The following is a 12,500-nucleotide window of genomic DNA, read 5'->3' as shown; positions in this document are numbered from 1 at the left end:
GAACTGCGAAGCACTTAGACCGACGGCGGACTACGACGAGAACGCCTTAAGCTTCGCCAACGTTTCGCCAACTCGTGCGGGAGACTTTTTCCGCTTCGCGGCAAGTCGTCGCGCCGTGCTCTCCGCATCAACCGCGTACGCAGCGAACCGCAAACGTCGGGCGCAGCCTCCTCACCTCCCTGCGCTTTGCGCGCGAACGTTCCCTGTTCGCGCGGCAAAGCCTGGAGGAGGCACGGCCCCGCAGCGTGTTCGAGCGCCCGGTCTACGGGACACCCTGCTTACTTCGAGGGCAACAAGCGCAACGCAAGGCTGCGATCTCGCGCACTTTGCGCACGGCTGGAGAAGCTTTGCTGGCCGGCTTTCGCTCCTCGTGTTTACCGTGCGTTGAAGTTGCGCGTCCGTGGCTCTCGCAGCTCTTGCGCGCCCGGTCGCAGAGAGGAGTACGCAACCTCGACCGCACTTTCCCTGCAGGCTTCCTTCCGACTCGAAGTCCTGCGGCGGTCTCAACGAGGTGCCACATCCTCAATGCAGTCGGTCGCCCCCGTTTCGGTTGGGCTCTGGCACGACGGTCGCCACCGTCTCGCCCTTGAGTGGCCGCTGTTGGCGCTCGCTGTGAGGTGTTCAGCGTGCTGTCCGTGTTGCCGACGCGGTCAAAACGAGTCGACGGCTCACGTTCCCTTGTGCGCCGAAGGCTCTCTTGATATGTGATCCGACCCTCAGACAGACGAAGCCAAGGGAAGACCCAAGGCCGCAATGTGCGTTCAAAGAATCAGTGCTCAGTGTGTCCTGCAATTCACACCAAGTCTCGCAGCTGGCTGCGTTCTTCATCGACCCGAGAACCGAGTGATCCACCGCTTAGAGTCGTGAAAAAGTGTTTGTTCAATTCCGTACAGTCAAAACCAAACGTTTCTGGCACTCGGCCAAACAGTGGCCAAGAAGGGCGCTTTTCAGCGCACGCTTGGACTCCAAAACTCTGCCGCGCCTTTTTCGGCTGCCGCAAATCGAGCAAACGGTGTGTTTCGGACGGCGTTTCGCTTCCGCTACTTGCGAGTGCTTTCGTGGTCCACCCCTCTATAAATACTCGGGAGGCGTCGAAGCCGGTTCTCCAAGCCGGACCCGTAGGTATCGTTGTGTGCTCGCTCTCATTGGCCCGCCTAACCAGAAAATGCCTGCGGTACACCCATTTGGATAAGAGTGCACGCAGATGCGGGCCTCGACGGCTACACATTTCCTCGGGCGGCCGCCTCCCGGCCTCCGTGGAGCGCGGGATGCACGGTCCCATCGACAAGCCTCTCCCGTTTTTACCGTGGCGTCGCGGTTCACCACGGCGGGTGGGTCGGTCTCCTCCGCATAAAAAGGGGGACCCCCGCTTTTTGTTCCACGAAATCGCACAAGCTTTTTTCGCATCCACGGTTTGCCACCGCACACCAAAATGCCGATCCGGCTGCCTACTTTAGCCAACAGGTGGAGCCAGGCGCGCCGTACTTGCGCGGCACTTCCCACGTCCACCGAAGTCGGTGCCAAGGACCACTTTCGGCGCCGGAGCCGCGTACGAGCCTACTCGAGGCGGAAGAACGAAGCCAGCAAGGGCCTGGCCGCAAGTGCGTTCAATTGTCGGGACGTCCAAGTCCCTCGTTCTTCCGTGCTTCCTCTTTCGGCAAGTCGTTGCGGCACCTTCCCAAAGCGCGCAGACCCGCTAATCGCGACGAGCGCGACGTGGCCGTGCCGCCTTTCCCTCGGCAGCAAGCAAAATGCCTGGCAACGTCGACGCTCCCCTAACCGCGATCTCGCACCGTGTTTCGTGTGGCGAATTCAAAAGCCGGCCGGCGCTGCTGCAACCATTACGGTCGGTACGCATACGCCGCGGAGGGCGGGACGGTCATCGGAGCGTGCGGTTCCTCCATCGAGTACTGCGCACCTCGGCCGTCGCATCGCCGTGCCATGACCGGCCGCGCGTCAACGCGAACCGGTGCCAGCGAGATCCCTCGCCTGCAAGAACCGACCGGCAGCCTCCGTCACCCGAGGACGCGGAGGCGCTTGCCGCGGACGGCGGGACGGTATGCACTGGTGCACAGCGGACCCGTCACATCGCCAGTTCCTTGACCGACCGCCGACGCTTGTGCCGTTCCTCTCGTACTTGGCAGTCGCCGCGCGATTGTCGGGTCTCGTTCTTGCACGCTCGAACGGTCGGGAGGGCACTCGGCTGGCGTTTCGGGAACGCGCAGCCTCGCCTTCTACCGACGTAACCACGACTCGCCGTTCGCGCTCCGCCGCTCCTGTTTACAGTACTAGGCGGTCCCGCAGCGGTCGGGTCGCGCATTTCGAGCGCTTCGAGCCACGGTGCAGTGGCGGGTCGAAAGCCGACCTATGAGTGCGTTGCGCCGTTTGTACCCGCGTCCGCCACCTGGCCGACCGTCCAAGGTCGCGGTGTTGGCGTCCGCTGGGCGCAACAATTTGTCACGGGGTGCCGCTCCACATTCAGGCAGCCCCGTGGGGAAAAGCCGACCCCGCGTCCAAACGGGGTCAGCGGCAGAAAGTGTCGGGCGCAGACGCAGCTGAGGCGCTCACCCTTCACAATCCGTTAATGATCCTTCCGCAGGTTCACCTACGGAAACCTTGTTACGACTTTTACTTCCTCTAAATGATCAAGTTTGGTCATCTTTCCAACAGACCGGCGCAACCGAAAGGCCGCGCCGGACATCGGTCCGAAGACCTCACTAAATCATTCAATCGGTAGTAGCGACGGGCGGTGTGTACAAAGGGCAGGGACGTAATCAACGCGAGCTTATGACTCGCGCTTACTGGGAATTCCTCGTTCAAGGGGAACAATTGCAAGCCCCTATCCCAATCACGAAAGAAGTTCCACGGGTTACCCAGTCTTTTCAGACAGGGATAAAGACACGCTGCTTCCTTCAGTGTAGCGCGCGTGCGGCCCCGGACATCTAAGGGCATCACAGACCTGTTATTGCTCTGTTTCGTGCGGCTAGGAGCCGCTTGTCCCTCTAAGAAGGTTGTAAGGTGCTGGGAACCCCGCACCTATTTAATAGGCTAGAGTCTCGTTCGTTATCGGAATTAACCAGACAAATCGCTCCACCAACTAAGAACGGCCATGCACCACCATCCACCGAATCAAGAAAGAGCTCTCAATCTGTCAATCCTCCCAGTGTCCGGGCCGGGTAAGTTTTCCCGTGTTGAGTCAAATTAAGCCGCAGGCTCCACTCCTGGTGGTGCCCTTCCGTCAATTCCTTTAAGTTTCAGCTTTGCAACCATACTTCCCCCGGAACCCAAATACTTTGGTTTCCCGGAAGCTGCCCGCCGAGTCATTTGAGTAACTCAGGCGGATCGCTGGTTGGCATCGTTTATGGTCAGAACTAGGGCGGTATCTGATCGCCTTCGAACCTCTGACTTTCGTTCTTGATCAATGAAAACATTCTTGGCAAATGCTTTCGCAGTAGTTCGTCTTGCGACGGTCCAAGAATTTCACCTCTAGCGCCGCAATACGAATGCCCCCGTCCGTCCCTCTTAATCATTACCTCGTATTCCAAAAACCAACAGAACAGAAACGAGGTCTTGTTCTATTATTCCATGCAAGTTTATTCAGGCGACTCGCCTGCGTTGAGCACTCTAATTTTTTCAAAGTAAAAGCACCGGCCATCTCGAGGCACACAATGAAGTGCACCAAGAAAGAACCGGCATGATGTTCAGTCCGAGCCGTCGCATCGGGTAGATGCACTACTCGTCTGGAACTGAGATCCAACTACGAGCTTTTTAACCGCAGCAGCTTTAGTATACGCTATTGGAGCTGGAATTACCGCGGCTGCTGGCACCAGACTTGCCCTCCAATTGATCCTCGTTAAAGGATTTAGAGTGTACTCATTTCAATTACGGGGCCTCAAAAGAGTCCCGTATTGTTATTTTTCGTCACTACCTCCCCGTGCCGGGAGTGGGTAATTTGCGCGCCTGCTGCCTTCCTTGGATGTGGTAGCCGTTTCTCAGGCTCCCTCTCCGGAATCGAACCCTGATTCTCCGTTACCCGTAACAACCATGGTAAGCAAGTAACCTACCATCGAAAGTTGATAAGGCAGACACTTGAAAGAAACGTCGCCGGCTCGTGGCCATGCGATCAGCACAAAGTTATCCAGAGTCACCACACAATACGGGCCGAAACCCGATCGATCTTGGTCTAATAAAAGCACCCGTTACCCAAAGGGCTCCAGGCTCACTGCATGTATTAGCTCTAGAATTGCCACAGTTATCCAAGTAGGAAGAAACGATCTAAGGAACCATAACTGATTTAATGAGCCATTCGCGGTTTCGCCTTATTTCGGCATGTACTTAGACATGCATGGCTTAATCTTTGAGACAAGCATATGATTACTGGCAGGATCAACCAGGTAATCGTTCGACTGCGCGTCCGTCCTCGCCCTCGGCGGGCCGGACGCAGTCTGTGTGCGGCGGAGGCCACCTTCAGGCGCCCCAACACGCTTATTTTGCACTCCGAGATGACGGCGTTCGAGCTCGCTACGGCACAACCTTCCCGAAAGACGAGTGGGAGCCGTGCGGCAAGAAGCACGTTCATGCTCGCTCTTTTTCGTTGCATCGACTCGGTCGCGCCGTGCGGGTTGCCCAAGCCCGCTGCACTGTCGGTGGACCGGCCGGAACTAGCAACGGAGCCGAGACTGCAAAGCCGCCAGACGACGGGTCACGCCCGCGTCTTCGGCGCTTTCGCATCTGAATCGCCCGAGGACGACACGGAACACACCTCGATATCGTGGTAAAACGGCACCGTCCGACAACCAGCCCCTAACGCATCAAGCGGATGAGGCTGCAGACGACTGCCGTGGATTCCCCTGGAGCAGACCCGAGGACACGCTTGACGAGGCCGAAGCCCGCCGCATATCAGACACCCGGTCGCTTTCGCGTACGCCGCTCACGAGAACCCCCACATAATAGCAGCGATAAGTACCCAGACCTCCTTGGGCCCTAATACGAGCGTACTCGAGAAAATTTCACCGCGGGTGTGCCCCGAAACGTGTGGCATGTTGAGCGTGCCACAAGTCTACGTCGCTCTCAAACCCGCCGAGGTCGTAGAATTTGCGACCCTACTCACGAAATTCCCACCGAGGATACGGCCGCAAACGTACCGCACCTTGGGTAGGCCACGAGTTTGTGCAACACTACGCTGACGGCACAGCACCGAGGTCGTGCGCGCACGCACGGGAAAATTCCGCCGCGGTTTCTGCCGAAAACGTGAGGCACCACGACTCTCCGCAAGTTCGCGTCGACTGCGAAAGACCGAAGTCGTGAACGACGTGTCCGCTACTCGCCGCCGACACGCTGGACACCAAACGTACAACGACTCGACGGCGTCGTAGAGGCCCACGACGCGGTTTTCCTTAACGACGTCTCGGCGTGGCACCGACAGGTTAGAACGGCCGACCAACGTTCCCTGTCCGCCGTTCGGCTCAGTCGAAGGGCTCGGCGACTTCGGCAACGCTGCGAAGCCGCACGGTGACGCACGCCATGTCCCCATTTTTTTTTTTCTTTCTGCGTCTGCCGGGGTGCCCCTATAATAGCAGCGATAAGCACCCAGACCGCCGTGGGTCGCTCGCCCCGGCTGACGTGGTTTTTCGTACTCCTGCGGCGGTCGCCGTCAAGCACGTCCAAATACGCTACTTTCGTGGGCGCATTCACGCTCTTTCGCTTCGCCGGAGTGCCAGCACTCACTCTGCCAAAAACGGCGAACATCCGAGCGGCGGTTCCCACTTTTGCGTCGGCGTCGCAAACCCCGCCCCGGCAGACGAGGTTTGCCGTACTCGTGCGACGGTGGCCGGCGGGCACGTCGAAAGACGCCGATATCGTGCGCGAATTGGCGCACCTTGGCTTCACCGGAGTGCCGCCACTGACTCCTCCAAAAACGGCGAAGATCCGAGCGGCGCTTCCCACTTTCGCATCGGCGTCCCGAACTCCGCCCCGGCTGACGCGGTTTACCGTACTCGTGCGACGGTCGCCGGCGAGCACGTGGAAAGACGCCGATATCGTGCCCGAATCGGCTCCGTTCGGCTTCGCCGGAGTGCCAGCACTGGCTCGGCGAAAGACGACGAACATCCGAGCGACGGTTCTCACTATTGCGTACGCGTCGCAAACCCCGCCCCGGCAGACGCACTTTGCCGTACTCGTGCGACGGTCGCCGGCGAGCACGTAGAAAGACGCCGATATCGTGCCGGAATCGGCCCCGTTTGGCTTCGCCGGAGTGCCAGCACTCACTCGGCCACAAACGGCGAACATCCGAGCGGCGGTTCCCACTTAGCCGTCGGCGTCCCGAACTCCGCCCCGGCAGACGCGGTTGCCGAGCTCGTGCGACTAGCGACCGCGAAGCCGTCTCGCGACGCCGCTTTCGTGCGCGGCTCCCACTGCGACCTGGGTCACCCGAGGTCGACGAGCAAAAAAGAATGTCGAAAAAAATTTTTTTTTTTTTTGCGTCTGCCGGGGTGCCCCTATAATAGCAGCGATAAGCACCCAGACCGCCATGGGTCGCTCGCCCCGGCTGACGTGGTTTTTCGTTTTCCTGCGGTGGTCGTCGTCAAGCACGTCCAAACACGCCACTTTCGTGGGCGCATTCGCGCTCTTTCGCTTCGCCGGAGTGCCAGCACTCACTCTGCCAAAAACGGCGAACATCCGAGCGGCGGTTCCCACTTTTGCGTCGGCGTCGCAAACCCCGCCCCGGCAGACGAGGTTTGCCGTACTCGTGCGACGGTGGCCGGCGGGCACGTCGAAAGACGCCGATATCGTGCGCGAATTGGCGCACCTTGGCTTCACCGGAGTGCCGCCACTGACTCCTCCAAAAACGGCGAAGATCCGAGCGGCGCTTCCCACTTTCGCATCGGCGTCCCGAACTCCGCCCCGGCTGACGCGGTTTACCGTACTCGTGCGACGGTCGCCGGCGAGCACGTGGAAAGACGCCGATATCGTGCCCGAATCGGCTCCGTTCGGCTTCGCCGGATTGCCAGCACTGGCTCGGCGAAAGACGACGAACATCCGAGCGACGGTTCTCACTATTGCGTACGCGTCGCAAACCCCGCCCCGGCAGACGCACTTTGCCGTACTCGTGCGACGGTCGCCGGCGAGCACGTAGAAAGACGCCGATATCGTGCCGGAATCGGCCCCGTTTGGCTTCGCCGGAGTGCCAGCACTCACTCGGCCACAAACGGCGAACATCCGAGCGGCGGTTCCCACTTAGCCGTCGGCGTCCCGAACTCCGCCCCGGCAGACGCGGTTGCCGAGCTCGTGCGACTAGCGACCGCGAAGCCGTCTCGCGACGCCGCTTTCGTGCGCGGCTCCCACTGCGACCTGGGTCACCCGAGGTCGACGAGCAAAAAAGAATGTCGAAAAAAATTTTTTTTTTTTTTTTGCGTCTGCCGGGGTGCCCCTATAATAGCAGCGATAAGCACCCAGACCGCCATGGGTCGCTCGCCCCGGCTGACGTGGTTTTTCGTTTTCCTGCGGTGGTCGTCGTCAAGCACGTCCAAACACGCCACTTTCGTGGGCGCATTCGCGCTCTTTCGCTTCGCCGGAGTGCCAGCACTCACTCTGCCAAAAACGGCGAACATCCTAGTGGCGGTTCCCACTTTTGCGTCGGCGTCGCCAACCCCGCCCCGGCATACGCGGTTTGCCGTACTCGTGCGGCGGTGGCCGGCGGGCACGTCGAAAGACACCGATATCGTGCGCGAGTCGATGCTTCTTGGTCTCGCAGGAGGGCCGCCACTCACTCCTGCAAAAACGGCGAAGATCCGAGCGGCGCTTCCCACTTTTTCGTCGGCGTCGCAAACCTCGCCCCGGCAGACGCGCTTTGCCGTACTCGTGCGACGGTCGCCGGCGAGCACGTCGAAATACGCCGATATCGTGCCCGAATCGGCCCCGTTTCGCTTCGCCGGAGTGCCAGCACTCGCTCGGCCAAAGACGACGAACATCCGAGCGACGGTTCCCACTATTGCGTACGCGTCGCGAACCCCGCCCCGGCAGACGCGGTTTGCCGTACTCGTGCGGCGGTGGCCGGCGGGCACGTCGAAAGACGCCGATATCGTGCACGAATTGGCGCTCCTTGGCTTCACCGGAGTGCCAGCACTCACTCGGCCAAAAACGGCGAACATCCGAGCAGCGGTACCCACTTAGCCGTCGGCATCCCGAACTCCGCGCCGGCTGACGCGGTTGCCGAGCTCGTGCGACTAGCGACCGCGAACGCGTCTCGCGACGCCGCTTTCGTGCGCGGCTCCCATTGCGACCTGGGTTACCCGAGCTCGACCAGCAAAAAAGAAGGTCGAAAATTTTTTTTTTTTTTTCTGCGTCTGCCGGGGTGCCCCTATAATAGCAGCGATAAGCACCCAGACCGCCGTGTGTCGCTCGCCCCGGCTGACGTGGTTTTTCGTACTCCTGCAGCGGTCGCCGTCACGCACGTCCAAATACGCCACTTTCGTGGGCGCATTCGCGCTCTTTCGCGTCGCCGGAGTGCCAGCACTCACTCTGCCAAAAACGGCCAACATCCGAGCGGCGGTTCCCACTTTTGCGTCGGCGTCGTAAACCCCGCCCCGGCAGACGCGGTTTGCCCTACTCGTGCGACGGTCGCCGGCGAGCGCGTCGAAAGACGCCGATATCGTGCGCTAATTGGCGCTCCTTGGCTTCTCCGGAGTGCCGCCACTCACTCCTCCAAAAACGGCGAAGATCCGAGCGGCGTTCTCCACTTTCGCATCGGCGTCCCGAACTCCGCCCGGGCTGACGCGGTTTACCGTACTCGTGCGACGGTCGCCGGCGGGCACGTCGAAAGACGCCGATATCGTGCCGTAATCGGCCCCGTTTGGCTTCGCCCGTGTGCCAGCACTCACTCGGCCAAAAACGGCGAACATCCGAGCAGCGTTTCCCACTTTCGCATCGGCGTCCCGAAGCCCGCCCCGGCAGACGCGGTTTGCCCTACTCGAGCGACGGTCGCCGGCGATCACGTCGAAAGGCGCCGAATTCGTGCACGAATCGATGCTTCTTGGTCTCGCAGGAGGGCCGCCACTCACTCCTGCAAAAACGGCGAAGATCCGAGTTGCGCTTCCCACTTTTTCGTCGGCGTCCCGAACTACGCCCCGGCTGACGCGGTTTACCGTACTCGTGCGACGGTCGCCGGCGGGCACTTCAAAATACGCCGATTTCGTGGGCGCATTCACGCTGTTTCGCTTCCCCGGAGTGCCAACACTCACTCTGCCGAAAGCGGCGATCATCCGAGCGGCGGTTCCCACTTTTGCGTCGGCTTCGCAAACGGCGCCCCGGCAGACGCGCTCGTGCGACGTACTCGTGCGACGGTCGCCGGCGAGCACGTCGAAAGACGCCGATATCGTGCTCGAATCGACCCCGTTTCGCTTCGCCGGAGTGCTGCCAGTCACGGCGCAGAAAACGGCGAACAAGTGTTTTTTTTTTTTTTTTTCCTAGAATTTGTGTTATAGAAGGCACATTTGATATCGGACGATAATTTTCAACTTTATCACGCGCACCGATTTTCGTGTAGAGGTTTGCAAGTTTATGGGAATTTCTCCACTTGGAATAATGCGATTTAGTAGTACTACGAGAACTTCATGGATGTACTCAAGGGTACGGGGCAAGTCAGTTACGTCAACACCTGCAGATTTTTTACACTTCAAACTGAAAATTGTTGGTTGTGAGTCCTCGTGTGATATTAAAGGCCGATTCGCTAACACATAGAACAAAGAAAGAAAGGAAGAAAAAACGCCCGCGCTCGCTCAAGAAACCTGGGTTCGCAACAAGTGGCAACAACAAGCAACCGAGCGAGTGCGCCAAAACCCGTGGCGGCCGAACAAACGCGAAGTCCCAACCGCGTCAGCCGGGGCGGCACGGGACAGGAAAAATCACTTCAGCCGGGGCGGCGGGGCACCGAATAAACCTCGTCACCTCGTCGCAGGATAAAAGAGGAAACAAAAAGTCTAAACAGCGTCTGCTGGAGCGAATGCGTAATAAAACAACAACAACAACAAAAAAAAAAAACACCCGCGCTCAAGAAGTCTGCAATCACCACAAAAGGCGACTGTGACCGAGCAGCGTCAGCCGGGGCCGTGCGGAAACGGAAAAACCGCGACTACCGGGGCGTCGAGGCACCGAAAAATCCACTTCAGCCGCGGCGAAAAAAAAAAACAAAAAGAAAGACGGAGGGGGGGGGGGAACCACGTCTGCCGGGGCGAAGGAAAAAAAAAAAACGCGTCTGCCGGGGCGAGCCCGGGTGCGGCACCACCGGGAAAACTGTGGCAAACAGACATGGCGATCGAGTGAGTGGGCCGCCAGCCAGGCTCAGCCAAAAAGTGCAAAGTCCGAACTGCGTCAGCCGGGGCGGCAAAAACCACGTCAGCCGGGGCGGCGCAAAAAACCGCGTCTGCCGGGGCGGCACGAAACCGCGTCAGCCGGGGCGGCGCGAAAACTGCGTCAGCCGGGGCGAAAGAAAAAAAAAAAAAACGCGTCTGCCGGGGCGAGCCCGGGTGCGGCACCACCGGGAAAACTGTGGCAAACAGACATGGCGATCGAGTGAGTGGGCCGCCAGCCAGGCACAGCCGAAAAGTGCAAAGTCCGAACCGTGTCAGCCGGGGCGGCAAAAAACCGCGTCAGCCGGGGCGGCGCAAAAAACCGCGTCTGCCGGGGCGGCACGAAACCGCGTCAGCCGGGGCGGCGCGAAAACTGCGTCAGCCGGGGCGAGCCCGGGTGCGGCACCACCGGGAAAACTGTGGCAAACAGACATGGCGATCGAGTGAGTGGGCCGCCAGCCAGGCTCAGCCAAAAAGTGCCAAGTCCGAACTGCGTCAGCCGGGGCGGCAAAAAACCGCGTCAGCCGGGGCGGCGCAAAAAACCGCGTCTGCCGGGGCGGCGCGAAAACCGCGTCTGCCGGGGCGGCGCGAAAACTGCGTCAGCCGGGGCGAAAGAAAAAAAAAAACGCGTCTGCCGGGGCGAGCCCGGGTGCGGCACCACCGGGAAAACTGTGGCAAACAGACATGGCGATCGAGTGAGTGGGCCGCCAGCAAGGCTCAGCCAAAAAGTGCTAAGTCCGAACTGCGTCAGCTGGGGCGGCAAAAAACCGCGTCTGCCGGGGCGGCACGAAACCGCGTCAGCCGGGGCGGCGCGAAAACCGCGTCTGCCGGGGCGGCACGAAACCGCGTCAGCCGGGGCGGCGCGAAAACTGCGTCAGCCGGGGCGAGCCCGGGTGCGGCACCACCGGGAAAACTGTGGCAAACAGACATGGCGATCGAGTGAGTGGGCCGCCAGCCAGGCACAGCCGAAAAGTGCTAAGTCCGAACTGCGTCAGCCGGGGCGGCAAAAACCGCGTCAGCCGGGGCGGCGCGAAAACCGCGTCTGCCGGGGCGGCACGAAACCGCGTCAGCCGGGGCGGCGCGAAAACTGCGTCAGCCGGGGCGAGCCCGGGTGCGGCACCACCGGGAAAACTGTGGCTAACAGACATGGCGATCGAGTGAGTGGGCCACCAGCCAGGCTCAGCCAAAAAGTGCTAAGTCCGAACTGCGTCAGCCGGGGCGGCAAAAACCGCGTCAGCCGGGGCGGCGCAAAAAACCGCGTCTGCCGGGGCGGCACGAAACCGCGTCAGCCGGGGCGGCGCGAAAACTGCGTCAGCCGGGGCGAAAGAAAAAAAAAAAAACGCGTCTGCCGGGGCGAGCCCGGGTGCGGCACCACCGGGAAAACTGTGGCAAACAGACATGGCGATCGAGTGAGTGGGCCGCCAGCCAGGCACAGCCGAAAAGTGCCAAGTCCGAACTGCGTCAGCCGGGGCGGCAAAAAACCGCGTCAGCCGGGGCGGCGCAAAAAACCGCGTCTGCCGGGGCGGCACGAAACCGCGTCAGCCGGGGCGGCGCGAAAACTGCGTCAGCCGGGGCGAGCCCGGGTGCGGCACCACCGGGAAAACTGTGGCAAACAGACATGGCGATCGAGTGAGTGGGCCGCCAGCCAGGCTCAGCCAAAAAGTGCCAAGTCCGAACTGCGTCAGCCGGGGCGGCGCAAAAAACCGCGTCTGCCGGGGCGGCGCGAAAACCGCGTCTGCCGGGGCGGCGCGAAAACTGCGTCAGCCGGGGCGAAAGAAAAAAAAAACGCGTCTGCCGGGGCGAGCCCGGGTGCGGCACCACCGGGAAAACTGTGGCAAACAGACATGGCGATCGAGTGAGTGGGCCGCCAGCAAGGCTCAGCCAAAAAGTGCCAAGTCCGAACTGCGTCAGCCGGGGCGGCAAAAAACCGCGTCTGCCGGGGCGGCACGAAACCGCGTCAGCCGGGGCGGCGCGAAAACCGCGTCTGCCGGGGCGGCACGAAACCGCGTCAGCCGGGGCGAGCCCGGGTGCGGCACCACCGGGAAAACTGTGGCAAACAGACATGGCGATCGAGTGAGTGGGCCGCCAGCCAGGCACAGCCGAAAAGTGCTAAGTCCGAACTGCGTCAGCCGGGGCGGCAAAAACCGCGTCAGC

The 12,500-nt window shown here is 60.9% G+C and overlaps 2 non-coding genes across 2 annotated transcripts; both read right to left on the bottom strand.

Annotated features, from left to right (window-relative positions):
• Window positions 1-710: 710 nt before the first annotated feature.
• Window positions 711-863, bottom strand: LOC142794228 (5.8S ribosomal RNA). Its single transcript, XR_012892174.1, has one exon. It is a non-coding gene; the product is annotated as a 5.8S ribosomal RNA (ribosomal RNA).
• Window positions 864-2,582: 1,719 nt separating this feature from the next.
• On the bottom strand, window positions 2,583-4,397 carry LOC142794218 (small subunit ribosomal RNA). Its single transcript, XR_012892165.1, has one exon. It is a non-coding gene; the product is annotated as a small subunit ribosomal RNA (ribosomal RNA).
• Between the last annotated feature and the right edge of the window lie 8,103 nt (window positions 4,398-12,500).

This window comes from Rhipicephalus microplus, unplaced genomic scaffold (genome assembly GCF_043290135.1).
Source record: "Rhipicephalus microplus isolate Deutch F79 unplaced genomic scaffold, USDA_Rmic scaffold_388, whole genome shotgun sequence".
NCBI lineage: Eukaryota > Metazoa > Arthropoda > Arachnida > Ixodida > Ixodidae > Rhipicephalus > Rhipicephalus microplus.
The sequence above is the reverse complement of the archived record's forward strand: the minus strand, read 5'-3'. Positions and strand labels throughout refer to the sequence as shown.